Raw genomic sequence first — 25,332 nt, forward strand, 5'->3', positions numbered from 1 at the left:
GCACTGCTATCTGTAATATTACAAGATCTACAAGCACTGTTATCTGTAATATTACAAGATCTACAAGCACTGTTATCTGTAATATTATTTAAAGATCTACAAGCACTGTTATCTGTAATATTACAAGATCTACAAGCACTGTTATCTGTAATATTATTATAGATCTACAAGCACTGTTATCTGTAATATTACAAGATCTACAAGCACTGTTATCTGTAATATTATTATAGATCTACAAGCACTGTTATCTGTAATATTATTTAAAGATCTACAAGCACTGTTATCTGTAATATTACAAGATCTACAAGCACTGTTATCTGTAATATTATTAAGATCTACAAGCACTGTTATCTGTAATATTATTAAGATCTACAAGCACTGTTATCTGTAATATTATTTAAAGATCTACAAGCACTGTTATCTGTAATATTACAAGATCTACAAGCACTGTTATCTGTAATATTATTATAGATCTACAAGCACTGTTATCTGTAATATTATTTAAAGATCTACAAGCACTGTTATCTGTAATATTACAAGATCTACAAGCACTGTTATCTGTAATATTATTTAAAGATCTACAAGCACTGTTATCTGTAATATTACAAGATCTACAAGCACTGTTATCTGTAATATTATTAAGATCTACAAGCACTGTTATCTGTAATATTATTAAGATCTACAAGCACTGTTATCTGTAATATTATTAAGATCTACAAGCACTGTTATCTGTAATATTATTAAGATCTACAAGCACTGTTATCTGTAATATTATTAAGATCTACAAGCACTGTTATCTGTAATATTATTAAGATCTACAAGCACTGTTATCTGTAATATTACAAGATCTACAAGCACTGTTATCTGTAATATTATTAAGATCTACAAGCACTGTTATCTGTAATATTATTAAGATCTACAAGCACTGTTATCTGTAATATTATTAAGATCTACAAGCACTGTTATCTGTAATATTATTTAAAGATGGAGTGCCGTGATTTAGTTTTTGGTTTCTTCCTGAAAGCCGAACGCCTTTGAGTCAAAAGGTCCGATGGAAATACACCACGGTATAGTGACATCACAATATCATCCTCTCCCAACCACTCTCCCCTTATCATACAACAGCATGTGGGCGCACGCACGCACGCACGCACGCACGCACGCACGCACGCGCGCACGCACGCACGCACGCGCACGCACGCACGCACGCACACGCACACGCACACGCACACGCACGCACACGCACACACACACACACACACACACACACACACACACACACACACACACACACACACACACACACACACACAGGGATAATATTTTACGTCCCCTCCGGAAATTGTCATTTCGACCCATCCCACTGCACACGTCACGTCAATTCTCCTGCCCCCCAAAAATAGCACCCTCTGTCTTATTTATCCATAGCGCTCTCTCTCTCCCTTTCACACTCTCTCTCTCTCTCTCACACACACACACACACACACACACACACACACACACACACACACACACACACACACACACACACACACACACACACACACACACACACACACACACACACACACACACACACACACACACACACACACACACACACACACACACACACACACAACTGTGTACACTACAGTGTAGGCTACTATTCACAGGGGGGTCATGGTTCTCATCTCATAGTGGATGGAGTTGGCAGCGTGGCCAGCATTCTGTCACCACGTTCACACTGACCAGTGGGCCAGAGAGACCAGGCCAGCCTGCATGCTGCCACCACCACCACCACCACCGCATGCCTGTGTGTGCCACTCATGTGCCAACATATACAGGCAGGGGCTGTGCCAGCATATCCACTCACTTTGTGTCGTGCGTAGCGTGTGTGCTATTTTTTTTTCGAACATTTTGTTAACATCCAAGATGGAGGAGAGATTCCAAGAGTGGTTTAACCCATTTTGGGCGGGAAGTGCATGGGAACCCCTTTTGGTGTTTTAAGGATTATGTTATACTTTAGCTATTGAAAAAAATCTTTTTTTTTTAAATCGTGAAAATGTGGCGCAAATTTGGAATATATATCCTTTCAGAGCAAACATTTTTAACTCAAATCTTTGCTTCTGGGGTGGTCCCTGGAATAGTTTGAGAACCACTGACATAGAAACAGAGGTTTATCAGATAACTGTCGAGACATTTGTAGATGGGTAATGGCTTAATACCCTTTTTGGTAGCACTTTACATTAATACTTTCAGCGCCATTGCCGACGATTAAAGTCAATTGATGCCTAATTTTGATACTGACGCTTAACGCCATTGCCGACGGCCTTCGGCAATTGCGCTTTTATGGCGCGTTCGATTGCTCGAGCCATAATGCTACTCACGTTAGCCGGTTAGCTAGCTGTGTTGTTAGCACAGCATGACAGCACTGGATCGCCCAACTTAGATCGTCGTCGCCATAATAATCCATTCTATCCATTTCTTTCAATCGCCTGTATCTCCTATTCCTTGTCCCAGATGGCATTTTGGTCAAAACAGCGGTTCTTTGACGGCACAGATATGACGATCTGGAGCTCTGCAGAGCTCCGGTCTGGCTTCAGATGGTAAACAAGGCCTGTCCGCTCCGTGTAGTTTCCTAGGTTATGACTACTGCTCATGGACCGGATATGGCGGCTTTTCAAAATAAGAGCTCAAATAAAAAAAATGCTGGCGTGAATTAGATCCTAATTTTTCAATAAATGATAGCGGCCTAAGTGTTAAGGTCATTGTAATTAACATTAATTAAGAGTTAATAAGACACTTATTAACAGTCTTATTAACACTTAATAAACTTTCAACATTCAAATTCGACTGATACCGGTCCATTTACGCCCTTTAGGGCGATGTCACTTCTCGCCCTCATGGCGTCTTACTGGTATAGTGTGTGCCTGTGTGTGCGTGCATGCGTGCGTGCGTGCGTGCGTGCGTGCGTGTCTTTCTCTCTCTGTCTCTCTCTCCCTCCCCCCTCCCTCTCTCCATGTGTCATGCGAGCGTGTCCAACTCGACGGCAGCCTGTTTGAATCACGGAGGCATAACTAAGACCCTTCTGGTTTCATTTATAATTCAGAGGCGCGCCACATGCTATTTGTCTGTCGCGGAATTACAATTTCGTATCTCCCGTCTCTAGGGAATTGCAGTCGGCGGCTAAAAGAATAAAAAAAAAGAATAAAAGATGACCCGGAGGCGGAGCACTTTACATGCCAGGTGTCTGTCCCAATTCCTTCAAAAAATGAATTTAGATATTATTGTATAAATCACAATGTATGTATGAACACATACTGTATGCTTTATATCTTAGATAGGTAGATAAACTGCAGAGACAGGAAAATATGGCAATAATTGAATGCAGGAGCCCCATAACTCTCAGAGTTACACACCTTAACCCATTCTGGACGGGAATCCCTTTTGGTGTTTTAAGCATGTTATACTTTAGCTATTGAAAAAATAGCAGATCTACAAGCTCATATAGCAGATATGTTTTGGGGTCCTTGACATGAAATACTTTGAGAACCACTGATATAGCAGTCGTTGTGCAGCTTGTAGGTCTGCTGTTTTTGAAAAATGGTGAAAATGTGGCTTTGAACATATATTCTTTCACAGTGAACGTTTTTAACTCAAATATTTGCTTCTGTGGGGGGGGGGGGGGTCCCTGGAACAACATATTTTCAGATGAGGGTCGATTACATATATAATTCTGGAGGTCCAGAAGGTGGAAATAGTTTGAGAATCACTGACATATAGACACCTATAGGTTTTTCATAACACTGTCATGATTTTAGAAGGCATTTGTAGAATCGTCCTCAGGTCTAAATGGGTTAACTGTAAACCCATTTAGGCCTGACCTCAAAATTAAAAAAGAATCTTCTAAATCCTCCAGTTTTCTGAAATAAATATTTTCACAATTTTTCAAAAATAGCAGACCTACAAGCTCGGTGGCGCGCTAAATTATAACATAATGTTTAAAACACCAAAAGGGGTTCCCGCCCCAAAATGGGTTAAGGGTCCATTTGGAACCCCGTCAAGGAACCCAGAGGGTCCCTGGATGGACCCCACTTTGAGAACCACTGTGACAGAGACACCCTGAGGTGAAGACGGTCCCGACTCACTGAACGCGGTGCAAGAACTGAGAGAGGCCATTATTCAAATGTTCCTATAAGATATAGGGCCAGATCAAACCAAAGATAGTAACGCCAGCACAACGACAACACAGGTATTTCATGTCAAGGACCTCAAAAACGTATCTGTATTTGGCCGCCATCTTGACCCCCATCTCAAAATATGTTGTTCCAGGGACCCCGAGAAGCAAAGATTCTGAGTGAGTTAAAAACATTATTATATATATATATATATATATATATATATATATATATATATATTCAAAGATTTGCACACGTTTTCACGATTTAAAAAAAAATAGCCAATCTACGGCACAGAGTGCCACGCTATGAGTTTGTGTATCTTCTGTTTTTTCAATAGCTATACATTTTAAAATAATCATGGTTAACGTGGTTAAAAGCTACGGCAACACAGATGTGTTTAAATAAATTCAGTCGGGTGTGCATTTTTTTTCACTTTATGTATGAAAGTGTGTATATGAGGAGGTGTTGTGTCTGGACCAAGTGCATTTTGAAGATTAAATGACGGATAGGGCTGCCAACAGCTTACAGTAGCACACGCACTTTAGGATGAAGGCCATTGTCAAGCAGGGCTACGTACGTGCACAGCTTGCCTACTCTGCCCTGCGTCTCAGCACACTATAGTAACCCATTCCGGGCGGGAACCCCTTGCAGATCTGCTATTTTTGAAAAATCGTGAAAATGTAGTGGTGCAAATCTTATTCTTTCAGAGCGAACGTTTTCAACACTTTGCTTCTGGGAGGTCCCTGGAACTACATATTTTCAGATGGGGGTCGGTGGCCAATTACATTATAATCTCGGGGGTCCATGACGAGGAAATGTTTGAGAACGACTGACATAGAAACATAGGGTTTTCCGGAAAACTGTCAGGATTTAGAAGACATTTGTATAGAATCGTCCTCAGGTCTAAATGGGTTAAACTGACCTGATTGTAATTGGTACTCTCTTCCCCCCCCCCCACCCTACACCAAATCTATTCACCAAAGAATAGCTGGTCTCAGCAGTGTTGTTTTTGACAGCAAATTTCGGTTTTAGTTTTAGTCATAATATGGGCTCCATTTTCGTCACCGCTAAACCCCTTATCCCTAAACTTCTTTGACCTTTTGAACCTTTTGATTAGTTAAAATGGCCAGTCTACAAGCTCACAACGTGTCAATGTAGATTGGCTAGTTGAACTATTCAAAAATGTTTTTTTCAAAATAGTAAAACAAGGCAAAGAAGTTTAGGGATAAGGGGTTTAGCGGCGACGAAAAAGGAGCCCAACTGTCTCTTGAATAGTTTTAATTTAGTTTTAGTCACATTTTAGTCACCTCAAATGTCTTAGTGTTAGTCTAGTTTTAGTCAAATACATATCATAGGTCGAGATCTACGGTCGAGATCACGCGGATTTCACAACGCCGTGCCAGATGACTTCCCGGTCCTTCATTGCCATCCCCAGTTCCTGCTTACGGCCGGGCTCCACCGGGCGCGTCAGCGTCGCGTCTCCGTCACCGTCAGGGAATGTTCCCTTTTTAATCAATGAAGGGTGGCTCCACTGCCCGCGTTGACGGAGACGCGACGCGTGCATTAAAATTGAACCGGTGCGTTTTTTGACGCGACGCAGACGCAACGCAACGCGTCCGGTGGAGCCCTGGCGTTACTGATCATCATCTTCTCAAATGAGAATTATTGTGGTCAAAAAAGATAAAACAGGTCAGGTTGGCTCTGTATCGTTTAGGATAGTCAGTCAGTCATATTTGATACCGTCTGCCAGTACTGCACCCGACTCGGAGGCAGTGACATTAGCGTTCTCTCATCATCAAGTTGATGCTTCATATAGATATGAGTCAAAGCCCCGTGCTCGTTTGTTTATTTTTGAAACACAGTTCTTTGGATTTGACACGATATAAACCCATTTAGACCTGAGGCCGATTCTACAAATGTTTTCTGAAAAACCCATGTTTCTGTTTCAGTGGTTCTCAAACATTTTCATGTCAAGGACCCGCCGACCCCCATCTGAAAATATGTTGTTCCAGGGACCCCCCCAGAAGAAAAGATTTGAGTTGAAAACGTTCGCTCTGAAAGAATATATATTCAAAGATTTGTGCCACATTTTCATGATTTTCCAAAAATAGCAGATCTACAAGCTCGTAGCGCGGCACTCGGTGGCGCGCTATGAGCTTGTAGATCTGCTATTTTTCAACAGCTAAAGCATAACATAGTGCTTAAAACACCAAAAGGGGTTCCCGGCCAGAATGGGTTAAACACGTCAGCATTGGGACAAAACTGTGACCCAGGATGCTCTATATTTAATAGTGATAATCGACAATCTACCAAGCGACGCTATGCTTTGTAAGGCTTCTAGAGCTGCTATTTTCACAGATTTCTTCAACATTTTCTTTTTTCTTCGAATTCATAGAATTGTTTATTCCATTGTTTGTAGACTTTGAACATCTCATGAGATCATAATTCACTTGCGAACGATAACAATAAGCGTGTCTGTGACCCTTTTTGTTTGGGAACCACATGTGGCTTCTTTCTGCATCAGGAACAATTACCTGTGATGCTGCATGGAAGACACTTCAGATAGACTTTTGAACATAACACAATGCTACCTGTGTCTTCCGGTCTACTGGTCGTATCTAATTGACAATTATCGCAATTAGCGTTATCAGAACTTCAGCAGCTTGTCAGGAGTAGTACGAGGTAAATTACCCTGTGTGCACAAAACGAAACACTGGCTAATTAAGTAAGAGATGCTGTCTTGAACACAGGTAGCCAAATCACAACAACTCTCTTTAAAGCAGTGATTTAAAGACTTTCTTACTTTCAAAACCTTTTTGGATCAGGGCCCACTTAATTATCTAAAAAATAGAGTTGTTCCTATACCAATACTGGTATCGGTTACTCGGGTCGATACCACCCTCAAGTACTCGTCCTCGGTACTCAGAACCGGCCCCAATACTTGACCCGAGTACCAAAACATTCAATTGACACTAGCCTGAACGAATGCAACGGGAGCAAGTCTAACCCAATACTGCAGCAAATCGCCAAAAAACAGCCGATCTACAAGAATAAATGACAACTGACAATTGTAGATCGGAGATTCATCTGCATCTATGAGAAAAGGGTAAAATAAGTGGTTACTCAACAAAAATAAAGTACTCATATCGGTACTCTGTATCGGTGAGTACTAAAAATGAAGTACTTGTACTCATACTTGGTCTGAAAAAAATGGTATCGGGACAACTCTACTAAAAACACTCGACATTCTCTACATTCCATTGTTTTTTCGTTGTGTATGAAAGTCTGAAAGTGTTTTGTTGACTAGAGTTCATGCTTACTCTGCTTAATGTGATCTCGCACTTGTAAGTCACTGACAAAAATAGAAAGCTCCTGCGAAATGCCTACATTGTCACTGTACTGAGTGAGTAATGAGAGAGTATGTATACAGTCTGCGTTGTGGCCGTTTACGGCATCCCCCGCCATACCTTTTCCGCGGGCGGGCCGCGGCCGTGCGTCAGCAAAGCCGCCGGGAGAGCGTTTGAACGAGGCCGTCAATACGGAGCGCGGCTCATTTGAGCTCTGACTCCATAATGGCGTGGTGGTGGAAGGTAAATAAATACTCCCTGCCGTGCAGCTGTGGCAACGAGGTAGATATGAGTCGCTCGGCATTGATCCGCCAGACCTATACAAACCAATTATTCCTCCCAAGCTGCAGCGAGAGCCTCGTTGGGGGTGAGGGGGGGGAGGTTACTGCAGATATTGTTTAATTAAACTCCTTCTATTCTCAGGATTATGTGAAGGATCAATGGTTGCTGCACTGTGGATCAGACAAGCTTTTTTTTTTTTTTTTACCCATTTTGGGCGGGAACCCCTTTTGGTGTTTCAAGCATTATGTTATACTTTAAGCTATTGAAAAATAGCAGATCTACAAGCTCATAGCGCGGCAGGACTTGTAGGTCTTGTATGTCTTGGAGGTCTGCTATTTTTGAAAATATGTGCCTCAAATCTTTGAATATATATTATTACAGAGTGAACATTTTAACTGCTTCTGGGGAGGTCCCTGGAACAACATATTTTCAGATGGGGGCGGAGGCATATTACATATAATTTTTGGGGTCCTTGACATGAAATATTGAGAACCACAACATAAGGTTTTTCAGAAAACTGTCAGGATTTTGAAGATTTTTTTAAAATCAGGCCTAAATGGGTTAATCTAACATCCTTACTCTGCGAGCATTTTTGACCAGATTTGACTGAGAGACTGCCATCGCGCAACCTCCCAGCTTTTCACCAGAGGAGAAAACTAGAGCATGTCTGAAATAAGTGTCAGAGCTGAAATCGACACGTAAATATGAAATAAATGCTTAAACATGTAACTATAGGTGTAATGTTAGAGACCACAGAAGTGAACCTTTCCCAAGCCTGTTTTCTCAACTCGCTGTTTTCTGCAAGACATTACTCTATAAGCCTTATCTCCAAATGTGTCAATATGTCAATTTGAAGCTACGATTCCCTGCTTTCATATGACATGAAAAACGAAAATTCAAAAAAAAATCCAATGGCAGTTCCTCAGTCAAATTTGGCCACATTTGGCCAAAATAGCGTATACAAGGTGGACCTTGTTGCTGAACATACTTAGCGTATACAGGGTAGAGGGAGGAGGGGGCCTAGCTGTTATGAACTCCCGGTGGACTCCGTATCGGTTCATCAGCGCCTATATAGAGCTTAAGTGGTCATTAAACAGGGATACGGGTTGTGGTTGGGAGTGACGTGGCAGGTTCCAGTGCTGCCGCCGTGCAGGTATCGATACCGGATTGGACGTATAGTGGCAGCGGGCTGATGAAGTGCACGAGAGCGATCGAAGCAGGCCGCTCTGATTGCGATGTTCACGTGGCTTGAGAGGTCTAACAGGACCGTGTGCCGAAAGCCATTAACTCCAGCTGCTTGGTCTAATGAAGGAATTGGAATGTATTGTGTTTACACATGGTTAGATGTTCATGTGAGCAGCTATATTTTGTGTGTGTGTGTGAGCAGCTATATTTTGTGTGCGTGCGTGCGTGCGTGCGTGCGTGCGTGCGTGCGTGCGTGCGTGCGAGTCTTTGAGATGTGAAAGCCTGACATAAACAAGAGTTTCACCTCACTTTAACCTGTGTTTAACCTCACTTTAACCTGTATGATTGATTGATTGATTGATTGATTGATTTTCTATCGCTCCTTTGCTGAGTAGGTTGGTTGACGTTGCTGGATCGGTCGCCCCACTGAACGTAGCTTGTGAGCTAGACAGACTCTATAGCCAGGTCTCCCCACTCAGAGGTATGAGATGGGGAGGAGGGGGTGCGTGGGTGGGTGGGCGATGTTACCTCAGGTCTCCCCACTCAGAGGTATGAGATGGGGAGGAGGGGGTGCGTGGGTGGGTGGGCGACGTTACCTCAGGTCTCCCCACTCAGAGGTATGAGATGGGGAGGAGGGGGTGCGTGGGCGACGTTACCTCAGGTCTCCCCACTCAGAGGTATGAGATGGGGACGAGGGGGTGCGTGGGTGGGTGGGCGACGTTACCTCAGGTCTCCCCACTCAGAGGTATGAGATGGGGACGAGGGGGTGCGTGGGTGGGTGGGCGACGTTACCTCAGGTCTCCCCACTCAGAGGTATGAGATGGGGAGGAGGGGGTGCGTGGGTGGGTGGGCGACGTTACCTCAGGTCTCCCCACTCAGAGGTATGAGATGGGGAGGAGGGGGTGCGTGGGTGGGTGGGCGACGTTACCTCAGGTCTCCCCACTCAGACGTATGAGATGGGGAGGAGGGGGTGCGTGGGTGGGTGGGCGACGTTACCTCAGGTTTCCCCACTCAGAGGTATGAGATGGGGAGGAGGTGGTGCGTGGGTGGGTGGGCGACGTTACCTCAGGTCTCCCCACTCAGAGGTATGAGATGGGGAGGAGGGGGTGCGTGGGTGGGCGACGTTACCTCACGTCTCCCCACTCAGAGGTATGAGATGGGGAGGAGGGGGTGCGTGGGTGGGTGGGCGACGTTACCTCAGGTCTCCCCACTCAGACGTATGAGATGGGGAGGAGGGGGTGCGTGGGTGGGTGGGCGACGTTACCTCAGGTTTCCCCACTCAGAGGTATGAGATGGGGAGGAGGGGGTGCGTGGGTGGGTGGGCGATGTTACCTCAGGTCTCCCCACTCAGAGGTATGAGATGGGGAGGAGGGGGTGCGTGGGTGGGTGGGCGACGTTACCTCAGGTCTCCCCACTCAGAGGTATGAGATGGGGAGGAGGGGGTGCGTGGGCGACGTTACCTCAGGTCTCCCCACTCAGAGGTATGAGATGGGGATGAGGGGGTGCGTGGGTGGGTGGGCGACGTTACCTCAGGTCTCCCCACTCAGAGGTATGAGATGGGGACGAGGGGGTGCGTGGGTGGGTGGGCGACGTTACCTCAGGTCTCCCCACTCAGAGGTATGAGATGGGGAGGAGGGGGTGCGTGGGTGGGTGGGCGACGTTACCTCAGGTCTCCCCACTCAGAGGTATGAGATGGGGAGGAGGGGGTGCGTGGGTGGGTGGGCGACGTTACCTCAGGTCTCCCCACTCAGACGTATGAGATGGGGAGGAGGGGGTGCGTGGGTGGGTGGGCGACGTTACCTCAGGTTTCCCCACTCAGAGGTATGAGATGGGGAGGAGGTGGTGCGTGGGTGGGTGGGCGACGTTACCTCAGGTCTCCCCACTCAGAGGTATGAGATGGGGAGGAGGGGGTGCGTGGGTGGGCGACGTTACCTCACGTCTCCCCACTCAGAGGTATGAGATGGGGAGGAGGGGGTGCGTGGGTGGGTGGGCGACGTTACCTCAGGTCTCCCCACTCAGACGTATGAGATGGGGAGGAGGGGGTGCGTGGGTGGGTGGGCGACGTTACCTCAGGTTTCCCCACTCAGAGGTATGAGATGGGGAGGAGGGGGTGCGTGGGTGGGTGGGCGACGTTACCTCAGGTCTCCCCACTCAGAGGTATGAGATGGGGAGGAGGGGGTGCGTGGGTGGGTGGGCGACGTTACCTCAGGTCTCCCCACTCAGAGGTATGAGATGGGGAGGAGGGGGTGCGTGGGCGACGTTACCTCAGGTCTCCCCACTCAGAGGTATGAGATGGGGAGGAGGGGGTGCGTGGGCGACGTTACCTCAGGTCTCCCCACTCAGAGGTATGAGATGGGGAGGAGGGGGTGCGTGGGTGGGTGGGCGACGTTACCTCAGGTCTCCCCACTCAGAGGTATGAGATGGGGAGGAGGGGGTGCGTGGGTGGGTGGGCGACGTTACCTCAGGTCTCCCCACTCAGAGGTATGAGATGGGGAGGAGGGGGTGCGTGGGTGGGTGGGCGACGTTACCTCAGGTCTCCCCACTCAGAGGTATGAGATGGGGAGGAGGGGATGCGTGGGTGGGCGACTTTACCTCACGTCTCCCCACTGGAAGCCCCAATAAGGGCCTTTCTCTGCCCCACCCCTCTTCAATTGTTGTATCCACGAGGCCGAAGGCTTGGGGAGAGAGTATGTTTTGCACTCCGTCCGTGTGTGTGTGTGTGTGTGTGTGTGTGTGTCCGTCCTTCCGTCCGTCCGTTACCAGCTAATCTCCGGCACCGTTAACCCGGTCGATGCCAAACTTTGCACACACACTCCCTGGATGCCAACGATGAACCTCTGCCCCACATTTTCCAGAACGGCCTGTTATAGCGCCACCATGAGGCAGCTTTTCACATGTTTTACCTAAAACTGCACCGATCTGCGTGAAACGTTGCATGCACACTCCCTAGAGGCCAAGGACAAACCTTTGACCTGCATTTTCCGCATCTGCCTTTTATAGCGCCACCAGGAGGCCGACTTTTGTAAAACAATTTTTTTGATATTACTCCTCCAGATTCTGTCCAAAAATCTCACAAATCGTTACACAGTATCTCTATGGTCATGTGCGCAAGTCGGATCTGTCCGATATTTCATATTCCATCCTAATTGGCTATAATTGGCTTTCACAGTTTGCAAGTTTGAACAAAAGCCTCAAATCATGAACGCAGCGTGCAATTTACGTGAAATCTTTCACACATTTTCTTACTAGGCTGAGGAATATATCCCACCCTTTTCACATTGGCCTGTTATAGCGCCACCAACAGGTTGATTTTTGCAAAACACATGCCTCAAATCATCCAATTGCCATCAAAGGCGTATGAAGAAATGGCACCCTTTTCACATTGGCCTATTATAGCGCCACCAGGAGGCCACAACCTGACCTGCCCTGGTGGAGACCTGTGCCCCGAGGGGCACTTTTTCTAGTTTATATTGTGTTTAGTTTCCAAGATGGCCGCAGCACCAGGAGGGGGTGGGGCGGAGGTTGAGCGGGTGGGGTCGACATATGCCCTTATACTGGGCTGCGTTCACACATTCAAGACACCTGTCTTGTGTCTGTGTTTAATGGCCGCTCCAATGGAAGCCCATATGGTTTGACCAAACATTTTCCCCCGTTTGATGTGGAGGAGGGGGGCAGAACACATCCATCAAAGCTGTGTTCAGGTGTCAGACACAAGGCAAGTGTCTTGAATGCAGCTCACCTCCGCCCCACCCCCTCCTGGTGCTGCGGCCATCTTGAAAACTAAACACAATATAAACAGTGGGAGAGGGGTGGGGCCGAGAAAGGCCCTTATTAGGGGGCAGCCGGGGGGGGGGGGGGGGTGGGGGGGGGGGGTATCAAACATCGCACCTGCATCTTTTCTCTGAGGCACTGCCTGAGGCCCAATCAAATCAATGTTCTAATTTACGCCGCGTCATGTGACAGTATGTTACGTGCGGATAATATCACACCTCCTACATCACAACGTGCCAACGGACGCGACAGAATACCAGGGGGGTCCCACAGCAAAAGGCTTTCATCCATTCATACGTTGGCTATAGTCAAAAATAGCAGCATTTATTTTTCTCCACACAAATCTTTTATTCTAGGGGGTCTCTGGGGGGGGTATACAACATGTTTTACGAACCCCTGCTCTCTAGGAGCGTGATAAAACACGCTTCATTTCCTGTCGCATTTAACCCGCGTGCAGCCAAAGGCGGCGTTTTACTCTAACCTCCTTTCAAATGTCATCATCACAGCTTCCTGCCATCCAGGACCATTCAATCAGACGGGAGGTCAGATAAGCAGACTCGCTTCTAACTCAATCGAGTGCTTTATGAGGTCAATTCATTTGTGTGCAACAGGTACAAGTGGCTCGATTATTACATTCAATTTGGCAAAGCGTGACCTAATATCCACGGCATCTGTATATCGTTGGCCGGGGTAAAAGATTCGATTGCAACACATGTGCTGAAATAACGTCCCCCTTCTCAGAGTTATGACCGCCACGCTAATGAGCGACAATTAAGCCATTCTGGACGGGAACCCCCTGTTGGGTGTTTTAAGCATTATGTTATACTTTAGCTGTTGAAAAATAGCAGATCTACAAGTTCATAGCGTGGCACCGAGTGCCGCGCTATGAACTTGTAGGTCTGCTATTTTTAGAAAAATCGTGAAAATGCGGCGCAGATCTTTGAATATATATTCTTTCAGAGCGAACGTTTTTAACTCAAATATCTGCTTCTCGGAGGTCCCTGACACAACATATTTTGAGATGGGGGTCGGCGGCCAATCACATATATCTTTAGGGGGTCCTTGACATGAAATAGTTTGAGCACCACTGACATAGAAACATAGGGTTTTTCAGAAAACTGTCAGGATTTAGAAGACATTTTGTAGAATCGTCCTCGGGTCTGAATGGGTTAAGCCAATAGCTAATGATAGCAGCGCCGTGGCAACGAGGACGAGGCCGTATCCCGGGCGATCGTTTAACCATTGATTTATGGTTGGACAGGCTGCCCACCCCGGACCCTGAATAACACACTGTTCATTCATACTGCCTGTTAACATTGTCACCGTGGCGACGATGATGATGTTGGGGTCAGGGCGAGCCAACACTTTCGGGACTTTCAAGTGGGCCCTGATTCCAAGAAAAGGTTGTTAATCACATGCCTTAACAGGGCTCGGTTATTATTAACCCATTTTGGGGCGGGAACCCCTTTTGGTGTTAGCATTATGTTATGTTTTAGCCATTGAAAAATAGCAGATCTACAAGCTCGTAGCGCGCCACTCGGTGGCGCGCTACGAGCTTGTAGATCTGCTATTTTTGAAAAATCGAAGAACGACTGACATAGAAACATAGCTTTTTCAGAAAACTGTCAGGATGTATAGAAGACATTTTTAGAATCTGATCTCAGGTCAAAATGGGTTAATACTGATGAGAGTAAGGAAGGTGGTCTGAGAACCAGTGTATGCGTGTATGCACACGTGTGCGTCCTTCAGATCTTGAGTTAAGAAGAGAGAAGCGAATAATGCATATATATGAGAGAGAGAGAGAGAGAGAGAGAGAGCATCACAATGCGAGAATGCGAGCACCCTCCCTCATCCCCTGGAAAAAGTGTGCGTTTCCGAAAATACACACCTCTTCTCTCTCTCACGCTGTGTGAGATGCAGGGCTCTGTGGCCTTTCACTGTGTCATCATCTCTCTCCACATGGGAGAGCAGAGTCTGTCACCTGAACCCAGAAATATCCTCCAGAACAAGACCTATCTATCTATACCCCACGGGAAGCTGTGCGTGAGTGCGTGTGTGTGTGCGCGTGTGTGTGTGTGTGTGTGTGTGTGCGTGCGTAACCTCTCTGTAGCTCTCTCGGTGGGTGTCCTGTTGCTCTGCAGGGCCTACAGCAACCGCTGCCAGTTAAGCCATTTTGACCTGAGATCAGATTCTAAAAATGTCTTCTACATCCTGACAGTTTTCTGAAAAAGCTATGTTTCTATGTCAGTCGTTCTTCGATTTTTCAAAAATAGCAGACCTACAAGCTCATAGCGCGCCACTCGGTGGCGCGCTATGAGCTTGTAGATCTGCTATTTTTCAATAGCTAAAGCATAACATAATGCTAACACCAAAAGGGGTTCCCGCCCCAAAATGGGTTAAGTGTCAGGACCAGAAGCCTCGTCAGCGTCGAGCACACGGATTTATACTAAATCGTCGATTTGCAAGCTCACGACACGTCGCAGCGGGCGCGCGTCGAGAGCTTGCAGATCGGCTCTTCCGCGCGACACACAGCGAGGTGCCGAAAAGTATCGAGCGGCTCTTCGAGTCTACACCGAATGCTAAGAAGTGTCACTTTTTTTTTTTTTTTTTTTTTACCCACCGCACGGATTCACGCAGGCGGACCTGTCAAAGCGGGCTGCTGGCTGGCTGGCTGGCTGGCTGGCTGTTCACAGGCTGCTCGCAGGCAGGGCCAGATGCCCCGAGATATACAAACTCACACCGCACGCCAAGCGTGATGGATCACCGGCCGCCAGTCCTTAGCGAGGGGGACGTAGGGAAGATGGATGGGCCGACGTCAGGAAAGGCGCATAGACGGGGCGATGATAGGCTCCCCCGCAGTTCAGCGACGACGACCGGCGTGGTAAAAGCTCGTCCCTTGGCTTAACCCATTTAGACCTCAAAATTGAAAAAAAAACCTTCTAAATCCTCCACTTTTCTGAAATAAATATTTTCACGATTTTTCAAAAATAGCAGACCTACAAGCTCGTAGCGCGCCACTCGGTGGCGCGCTATGAGCTTGTAGATCTGCTATTTTTCAATAGCTAAATTATAACATAATGTTTAAAACACCAAAAGGGGTTCCCGCCCACAATGGGATAAGCTATATAAAAACACACCACGGCGGCGGTATATAGCGACGGGACAAATCCGTCATCGACCAAACCCACCGGAACGTCCAGAAAGAGTCACGCGGCCCGCCGTGCAAGCCCCAGCAGCAAGAAGGCCTGCATGTATGCTCCACTCAGGGGAGGAGGACGAGTTTCGATTATCCGAAGCAACAGGCCGCCGAGTGTCAGGTCCCTCCATCGTCAAAACCTCACAGCTGACACACACACTATACTATACTATTTAGACAATGTGTGCCACAGTTGACAAATGTGACCGGGTCTGGCAAATATAGGCCCTCATCTCGACCAGAGTAATGTTTCAGTTTTTTACAGATTATTAAAGTACAGAATGTAAGCTTTCATATGATGTATCATTATATATGAATATTTGAAGGAGATATGACCATTTTAAAATGATTGTGCCGTTTTACCCAAAGCTGAGAAAATCCCCTTTGAATGTTCACAACATTTCAACACCTAGAGCTGGCTAGCCTACTTTGACTTATAAATGTATACATTTAATTTGCCCAAATCAATAATATGTTGGAATGAAAACCCTCTTCAACATTCAAGCTGTGTTAATATGAAAAAAAAAAACGAAAATCACAAAAAAAAGAAATCAAGTTTATTTTAGATTTTCTGCCTTTTCATTATAGGCGAGATGAGGACCATTTTGCTAGACCTGGTCACAAATGCTATGGTAATATACAGAGCGTAGTTGGGCTGGGAATATTGATGTTTTCTGAGAATCCTCCCTAGTATTGGTACAGTACCATCAGTTAGGAATCAGTTCACACCTCACACAGTTCCATTCAATCTCACTCGAAATATATTCATAAGACCAGCTCTTCACTGCTCTTTTAGGCCTCACTCAGACCTTTACTGCATTGCTGTATGCTTGTTGGATGAATGTTGTGTAGTGTCATGGCCGCCCCGATGCATTTCCAATGGAAGTCACATGGTTTGTAGTCCACATTTTGGACTACAAGCTGTTGTATGGCTGTGTTTCGACTGCGCCCCTCCCCCTCATACAACACAAATGTTGTGTCAAACCATGTGACTCCCATTGGAAATGCATTGGGGCGGCCATGACACTACACAACATTCATCCAACAAGCATACAGCAATGCAGTAAAGGTCTGAGTGAGACCTTAAACGAAGGGTCATAAGGATGCCTGGCCTGCCATGGCAATCAGAGGGAAAACCGGACTCCTTCACACAACAACCTGTATACAGACAGCTTTTCCACACACTCCTTGAACCAGACAGGTCACGTTATTGTACTTCCAAAGCCAAAAATGGATTAAACTTTATGATTTATATAGAGCCGCCAGTCAGCAGTATACTCATTATACGGTACACACACATTAAACTAATCAGAAGCAATCACCTATTCCAAAACTCACTCAAACAGAAACGAATCTAGTCTGCCATAACTTTGAAGAACACTGATCATCTATAGCTTTTTGTACTTTGCACCTTTACTTTAGCTATTGAAAAATAGCAGATCTACAAGCACATAGCGCGCCACCGAGTGGCGCGCTACGAGCTTGTAGGTCTGCTATTTTTGAAAAATCGAAGAACGACTGACATAGAAACATAGCTTTTTCAGAAAACTGTCAGGATGTAGAAGACATTTTTAGAATCTGATCTCAGGTCAAAATGGGTTAAAAGGCTTTTCAACACTTATTTCTTTTTGCCCATGCATGACATCCCCACACGTCTTTATAATTACACCCGTAGGTGTCTGGAGACCCCTTTAGGTCCTTTTTTATGATATAAAAACCTGATCGCTAAAATCCATTTTTAGACAGCGGACGTTGCTAGGCGACGCCTTGCTCAGCGCTCCCCGGACATGTTTTGCGCGCAGCCGTTCACTTCCTTGTTTACAGGACGACAAAACTTGCTATTATCTCTGAATCGCAGCGCTCTTGCATGGTTTTGATCGGAACGCAGATGTTCTGTCCTAATTTCTGACTTAACCCAAGCATCTCGTTCTGGAATATTAACGCTTCTAAAGAGAGATCAGACTTATTAGCGCGATGTAGTAATGGAAGATTATACCTCCAAGTTTTGGTGGGAAAAAGGAAGGCGGGGCTTTTCAGAGTAAAATCTGCCTCATCTGCTGGGAACTCTAGCACCTTCATTTTGAAAAGTTCCGCGGCATAAAAAGTGTTAATTGTGGACGTTTCGTATAATGTTGATGTGGACCCAAGGAAGAGCAACTGTGGCAGCAGTTAAGCCGTCGTGGGATGTGAACAGAGAATGCAGGCCCTGCATTGGGGACGAGTTTACACCAGCCTCTCTATGTTTCAAAGGTCTGTTGTATTCCAGTTTCCAGACCATTTTGGCCAAAATAGCAGATTTACAAGCCCACAGTGCATTGTGGTGCGAGGCGTGGTGGGTTTATACATTGGCTATTTTCACAGAACATCATATGACAAAGTACAACATAGGGTTGTGTGCTTGCGTTGTCACGGCAGGAAAAGTTTGAGACGCATGTTGTAACTGTACTCGGCACATAATGTTCCACACAGCATTATACCTTATTTATATAACTCAAATCTACCAATCACTGTTGTCGGTGAATCAGTGCAAATGGAAAAATCATGCTTCATTGCATAATTGTCAGATTTAATTGTTATATAACTGATTATACTTATGCAGCATATTGCGTAAGCATAATCAGTGCTCCTTTGTTTGGGAGCAGACAAGTAGCACCCTTTTGGTGTTAGCGTTATGTTATGCTTTAGCTATTGAAAAATAGCAGATCTACAAGTTCATAGCGCGCCACCGAGTGGCGCGCTATGAACTTGTAGGTCTGCTATTTTTGAAAAATCGAAGAACGACTGACATAGAAACATAGCTTTTTCAGAAAACTGTCAGGATGTAGAAGACATTTTTAGAATCTGATCTCAGGTCAGAATGGGTTAAAAGCAGCCGTTAAAATGCAGGACCTCCAAATAGTTCTATGGATACTTGTTCTTATAATTAATGCAGAAGAACTCGACTCGACTCAACGCAGACGGTGTGTTTCTGCTGGTCTGCCTGATGATGACACAAACAAAACGATCCATCTGGAAAAGTGCATTCCGAAAAGCGCAGATCTCCGCCAGACGGGGATGATGCCTATACCCAGGGCTGTGTCAGGCCCGGCCCACCCATTATTGGAGGAAGCTTTGGAAAGGCAGTCATTGCCGATAGGAATGGAATATGAAAAACGCGACTCCAGAGATCATTTGCACCGATCTGTGGGAGTGTGAGGTTAGCACAAACGCTGTAGAAATAGTAGCAAAGAAGTGTGTTTTGACAAAAATGCTAAATGCCAGAAAATCTAGTATATAAGGTCAAAATGTGTGCGGCCTAATATGTGAAGTTACGTCGTGATCCAAATAAATTTTATGGACCACTTTATGGATTTATATGATAATCTAAACACTGTGACAAATAAGTGTTTAGAACCTAAACGCTTGGATTTAGTGTGGATATGGAATATGATTTTTGAACATAATGCTAATTTGACCACTTCAAATGCTCTAATCTATAATATTAATAACTGAAACTATAGCCGATCTACAAGCTCCCGAGGCTACTTCTGCTGCGCAACATGCTTCTGTAGAAGATGCTATACGATAGAAGAAGCAAATGATAGACTTTAAACTGTGTGTGTGTGTGTGTGTGTGTGTGTGTGTGCGCGTGTGTGTGCACGTGCGTGTTTGTGTGTGTGTGTGTGTGTGTGCGTGTTGTGTATGTGTATGTGCGTGTGCGTGTGCGTGCGCGTGTGTGTGTGCGTGTGTGTGCGTGTGTGTGTGTGTGTGTGTAAAATGACCAAGGCAGAGGCTGCTATTTTTGGGGGGCAGGAGAATCGGCGTGACGTGTGCAGTGGGATGGGGCGAAATGAGAATTTCCGGAGGTGAAGTGGCATGATTATCCCTGCCTCCCTGGAGACCCCCCCCCCCATACCCTGATATGCACTTGGAATGTATAGGAGTTGAGAGGACATTACATTTAGTTTGACTTGCATGGTTCCACAGATAAGTATGGTGAAAATAGCAGATCTCACAAATGCCTCGCAAAACACATCAGTGTTTGTGTAAATGTATGTGTTTTTGTTGTTGTTCACATGATCTATTCTAATATTGGATTCATAACCACTTTAACCCATTTAGACCTGACGACGATTCTACAAATGCCTTCAAATGCCTTCAGTTTTCTGAAAAACCCACGTCAGTCGTTCTCAAACATTTTGATGTCAAGGACCCCCAAAAATATATGTAATCGACCCCCATCTGAAAATATGTTGTTCCAGGGACTCCCCCCAGGAGCAAAGATTTGAGTTAAAAACGCTCTGAAAGAATATATATTCAAAGATTTGCACTACATTTTCACGATTTTTCAAAAATAGCAGACCTACAAGCTCGTAGCAAGTATAACATGCTGATTTAAAACACCAAAAGGGGTTCCCGCCCAAAATGGGTTAAACCGTCAGTAAACTTGACCTTTGGCTCGGAACTTTAAATTAGTTTACTCTACTTTTTTTCTCCCTCTGCACCAAACCATCTTCGGCAAAACATTGCCGTGTGTTTCCTATCACCACACACATTTGGCGTTGCTGGACCTCCCTGTTGAAGACATGTGTGGTTCGCTGAGAAAAAGGGCTTCTCACACTCACAGGCGACAGTGTCAGAGTCACACTGAATTGACCACAATTCCTTTTCGTTCTCCCCCCAAGTTCATTTCCCATCATATTCTACTCGACGGCGACTTTGGAGGAGTTGTACGATTTGTTCTTTGATGACTTTGCAACCCTCGCTGCAACAAGAACATCGTTTTGCTCTTGGGGGGGGGGGGGGGAGAATCATCACGTTGTGCTGAGCACACACACACACACACACACACACACACACACACACACACACACACACACACACACACACACACACACACACACACACACACACACACACACACACACACACACACACACACACACACACACACACACACACACACACACACACACACACACACACACACACACACGCAGCGCACCGCTCTTAACCCATTGAGTCCTGACGTCGACATTTAAAAAAAAGTGTCTTCTAAATCCTGACAGTTTTCTGAATCCTAAATGCCAGAAAACCTAGTATATAAGGTCAAAATGTGTGCGGCCTAATATGTGAAGTTACGTCGTGATCCAAAGAAATTTTAACCACTTTATGGATTTATATGATAATCTAAACACTGTGACACGTTTAAAAAAGTGTAACAAATAAGTGTTTAGAACCTAAACGCTTGGATTTAGTGTGGATATGGAATATGATTTTTGAACATAATGCTAATTTGACCACTTCAAATGCACACACACACACACACACACACACACACACACACACACACACACACACACACACACACACACACACACACACACACACACACACACACACACACACACACACACACACACACACACACACACACACACACACACGCAGCGCACCGCTCTTAACCCATTGAGTCCTGACGTCGACATTTAAAAAAAAGTGTCTTCTAAATCCTGACAGTTTTCTGAAATACCTATGTTTCGGTATCAGTGGTGCTCAATATTTCATGTCAAGGACCTCCAGAATTATTATGTATTTGGCCGCCGACCCCCCCTCATCTGAAAATATGTAGTTCCAGGGACCCCCTCGGAAGCAAAGATTTGAGTTAAAAATGTTAATTTGTTTTTCTGAAAGAATATATATTCAAAGATTTGCGCCACATTTTCACGATTTTTCAAAAATAAGTAAGCGCGGCACTCGGTGCCACGCTACGAGCTTGTAGATCTGCTATTTTTCAACAGCTAAAGTATAACACAATGCTTAAAACACCAAATGGGGGTTCCCGCCCAAAATGGGTTAAAGGTAATGAAAAGCCAGGATTTGATTGGTCATGATTAAATCCACCTGCGACATTCCCCACTATTAATAATTATACTCCAGCCTAATACAGCCCTCGCCTCGACACTTCGCCGGCCGTTACTCTGGCCTTCTCTCCCATCTGGAAAATAACGTTGCTGTTAGACAGAATCCTTGTATCTCCATTCTTTGTTTTCCTTTTTTTATATTTTTTTATGAATGCCCTACTATGTCAGTGTCAAACAAAAACCTTGTAGATCAGCTATTTTTTGCTATTTTTATATTTTATATATATATTTTTTTTAAATCCTGACAAGTAACCCTTTTGGATATACAGTATGAGGTTTCCATCCGACAGAGCTAATAAGAAATGGCGGTCATCACTCCTTGCCCCTTCGCCCCTTCGCCACTTCACTGATTGCAAATTCTCTCCGGTTCACCTGTTTCCCCCAAATAGGGCGATAGAGTCTAATAACGGAGTGAGTGTCCAATCTATAACTATCAATATTACAGTAAGTTACCCGGCCTGCCTCATGGCCCTGACCATAATAGCACAGAGAGGTCTGTGGCTGCTGTCCAAGGTCCTGACGTAACTGTAAAGGTGCGTTCAGACAGCAATGTTTTTATTTTATTATTTGCGATGATACATGAAGTGGCACGAGCGAGGCAAACAGTCACCTCGGTATCGTCACCAATTGAAGCGACTCTACTGCCACCTGGTGGACGCAGAGCCTAGACTGTCGAGCCGTTTGTAGTGTGACACACGTTGGACTCACATCCTGTTTGGGCGGCCATCTTTAGCCTGTATAAAGGGAGGTGGACGGCAGCGCGGTTGCGCAATTCGGTCTAGGATCACTAAATAAGGAAAGACCAAGCAAAAAAAAGAAAAAAAAGAAATCAGCGATCCGGTTTGATATCAATAATAAAGCTTATCAGACGGAACGTTACACCAGAAGCAGTTGCCGGTTGGATTCCAACTGGCGGAACCTTCCGTCAGGAGCAGTTAATTTGTTAACTGCTGTCCATGGTTCTGAATTAACAGTCAATGCAGCTGCTGTCCATGGTTCTGATTTATGTAGTAACTGTAGCTGCTGTCCATGGTACTGATGTATGTAGTAAATGGTAAATGGTGCATTTATATAGCGCCTTTATCCAAGGCGCTTTACATAGATTGTGCATTATACATTCACCCATTCATACACCGATTGCGGCGGAAGCCATGCAAGGTACCAACCAGCACATCGGGAGCAATTTGGGGTTCAGTGTCTTGCCCAAGGACACTTGGACATGTAGACAGGAGGAGCCGGGATTCGAACCGCCGACCCATGGATCATTGGACGACCTGCTCTACCTCCTGAGCCACAGTCGCCACCAACTGTAGCTGCTGTCCATGGTTCTGATTTATGTAGTAACTGTAGCTGCTGTCCATGGTACTGATTTATGTAGTAACTGTAGCTGCTGTCCATGGTTCTGATTTATGAAGTAACTGTAGCTGCTGTCCACATGGTACTGATTTCTGTAGTAACTGTAGCTGCTGTCCATGGTCCTGATTTATGTAGTAACTGTAGCTGCTGTCCATGGTACTGATGTATGAAGAAGTGTTTATGTATTAACTATAAATGCTGTCCATGGTTCTGATGTATGAAGTAACTGTAGCTGCTGTCCATGGAACTGATTTATGTAGTAACTATAAATGCTGTCCATGGTTCTGATGTATGTAGTAACTGTAGCTGCTGTCCATGGTACTGATTTCTGTAGTAACTGTAGCTGCTGTTCATGTCACTGATTTCTGTAGTAACTGTAGCTGCTGTCCATGGCACTGATTTCTGTAGTAAATGTAGCTGCCGTCCATGGTTCTGATCTATGTAGTAACTGTAGCTGCTGCTGTCCATGGTACTGATCTATGTAGTAACTGTCAATTTGGCTAAATGAAATCCCCTCACATCTGTATTCAAATTAATTCTATATGCATTCAACCTCTGAACTCTGGCTGTGGAGGGAGTATGGGAGATAGGTGGGTTATTGCTAACATTACAATGTCCTGAAGTGAAGGGAAATATTTCAAAAGAAGAGAAACACGTTAAATATTTAATTGTGATATTTCACGTTTAACCTAAATGTTGATATGTCACACTGACTATCAAGAAAAGAGGCCGCACAGCTCATAGTCACGATGCTAGAAACTTTTTAATAAACCAACGTTTCGGCAAGCAGGTTGCCTTCTTCAGGGTACATTCATACTTACGAAACGTTGGTTTATTAACCCATTTTGGGCGGGAACCCCTTTTGGTGTTAGCATCATGTCATGCTTTAGCTATTGAAAAATAGCAGATCTACAAGCTCATAGCGCGCCACCGAGTGGCGCGCTACGAGCTTGTAGGTCTGCTATTTTTGAAAAATCGAAGAACGACTGACATAGAAACACAGCTTTTTCAGAAAACTGTCAGGATGTAGAAGACATTTTTAGAATCTGATCTCAGGTCAGAATGGGTTAAAAAGTGTCTAGCATCGTGACTATACGAGCTGTGCGGCCTCTTTTCTTATGTCAAAGTTGTATCTCCTGTGGTCGGCACCTCGCCACTACTGGTGTGCGCTCCTTTCCGTGTGTTCCAACACTGACACTCAAGAAAATACAAATAAAAACACGATCATGTGGAAAAGGGTTGCCGGCCCCCTGCATGCAGACATGGGGGTCTCCACTATGGTGTTCTAACAAAGCTGAACATCGGGGACCTTCAGCATCATTTCCACTACTGATCTGTTTGGGGGAGATGGATGGTAAAGGGAGTAATAACAAGTTAGGAAAGAAGGAGGGGGGAAAAAATATGTTTTGTCGTGGTCAGGCAGAAAACTTGTATCGTATCTCCATAATGTGAAAGATGGAGTGCCGTGATTTTTTTTTCACCCTATAAAACATGATCATCAGGTATTATATACTATTATCAAAATAAGTGTACATTGTTTGTTAAAATGTTATGTTGTTACGTGGACACCCTGTCGCCCACCAGTTTGCCTGAACTGAACTGAAGCCGCACCCACACCCACAGCTGTTGTTGTATGATAAAGGGGGAGGGCTTAGGGGTGGGGATGATATTGTGATGTCACTATATCACTGTTTTGTTCATTGGCATGTTTGACTGTCAAGGTTTCAGCCTCCAGGAAGAAACCCTAAATACAAAGGGAAGACATCATTGCACATAACAACCACACCAAGGGGTCTAATGAAGTGCTGTCACCTCATAAACACATGAAAAAATACAAATATCGTGGCACTCCATCTTTAACTTTGTATATGTGTTAATTTGGTTGTTTTTCTTTTTATTTCTATTTACGTTGTCGAAGAGTGTCACGTCGTGAGCCTGTAAGATATGCTACTTTCAAAAAAATATTTTTGAATGTGATAGTCTGTCTGTCTGTTATTATACTGTACATATTTATCCAATTTAAACAGTATAGTCACAAGAGCTTGTGACTAAATATATAACTACATTATACTTTTTTGCCCCCCCTTCTCCATCTCCATTTCAACAGTTTTGGCTCGTGGCTCGAGAGG

The 25,332-nt window shown here is 45.1% G+C and overlaps 1 protein-coding gene across 1 annotated transcript in view; it reads right to left on the reverse strand.

Annotated features, from left to right (window-relative positions):
* The window catches only part of trappc9 (trafficking protein particle complex subunit 9), a 493,006-nt gene that overhangs the window by 81,430 nt on the left and 386,244 nt on the right, over nt 1-25,332 (reverse strand).

The sequence above is a fragment of the Electrona antarctica genome (genome assembly GCF_951216825.1).
Source record: "Electrona antarctica genome assembly, chromosome: 15".
Taxonomy (NCBI): domain Eukaryota; kingdom Metazoa; phylum Chordata; class Actinopteri; order Myctophiformes; family Myctophidae; genus Electrona; species Electrona antarctica.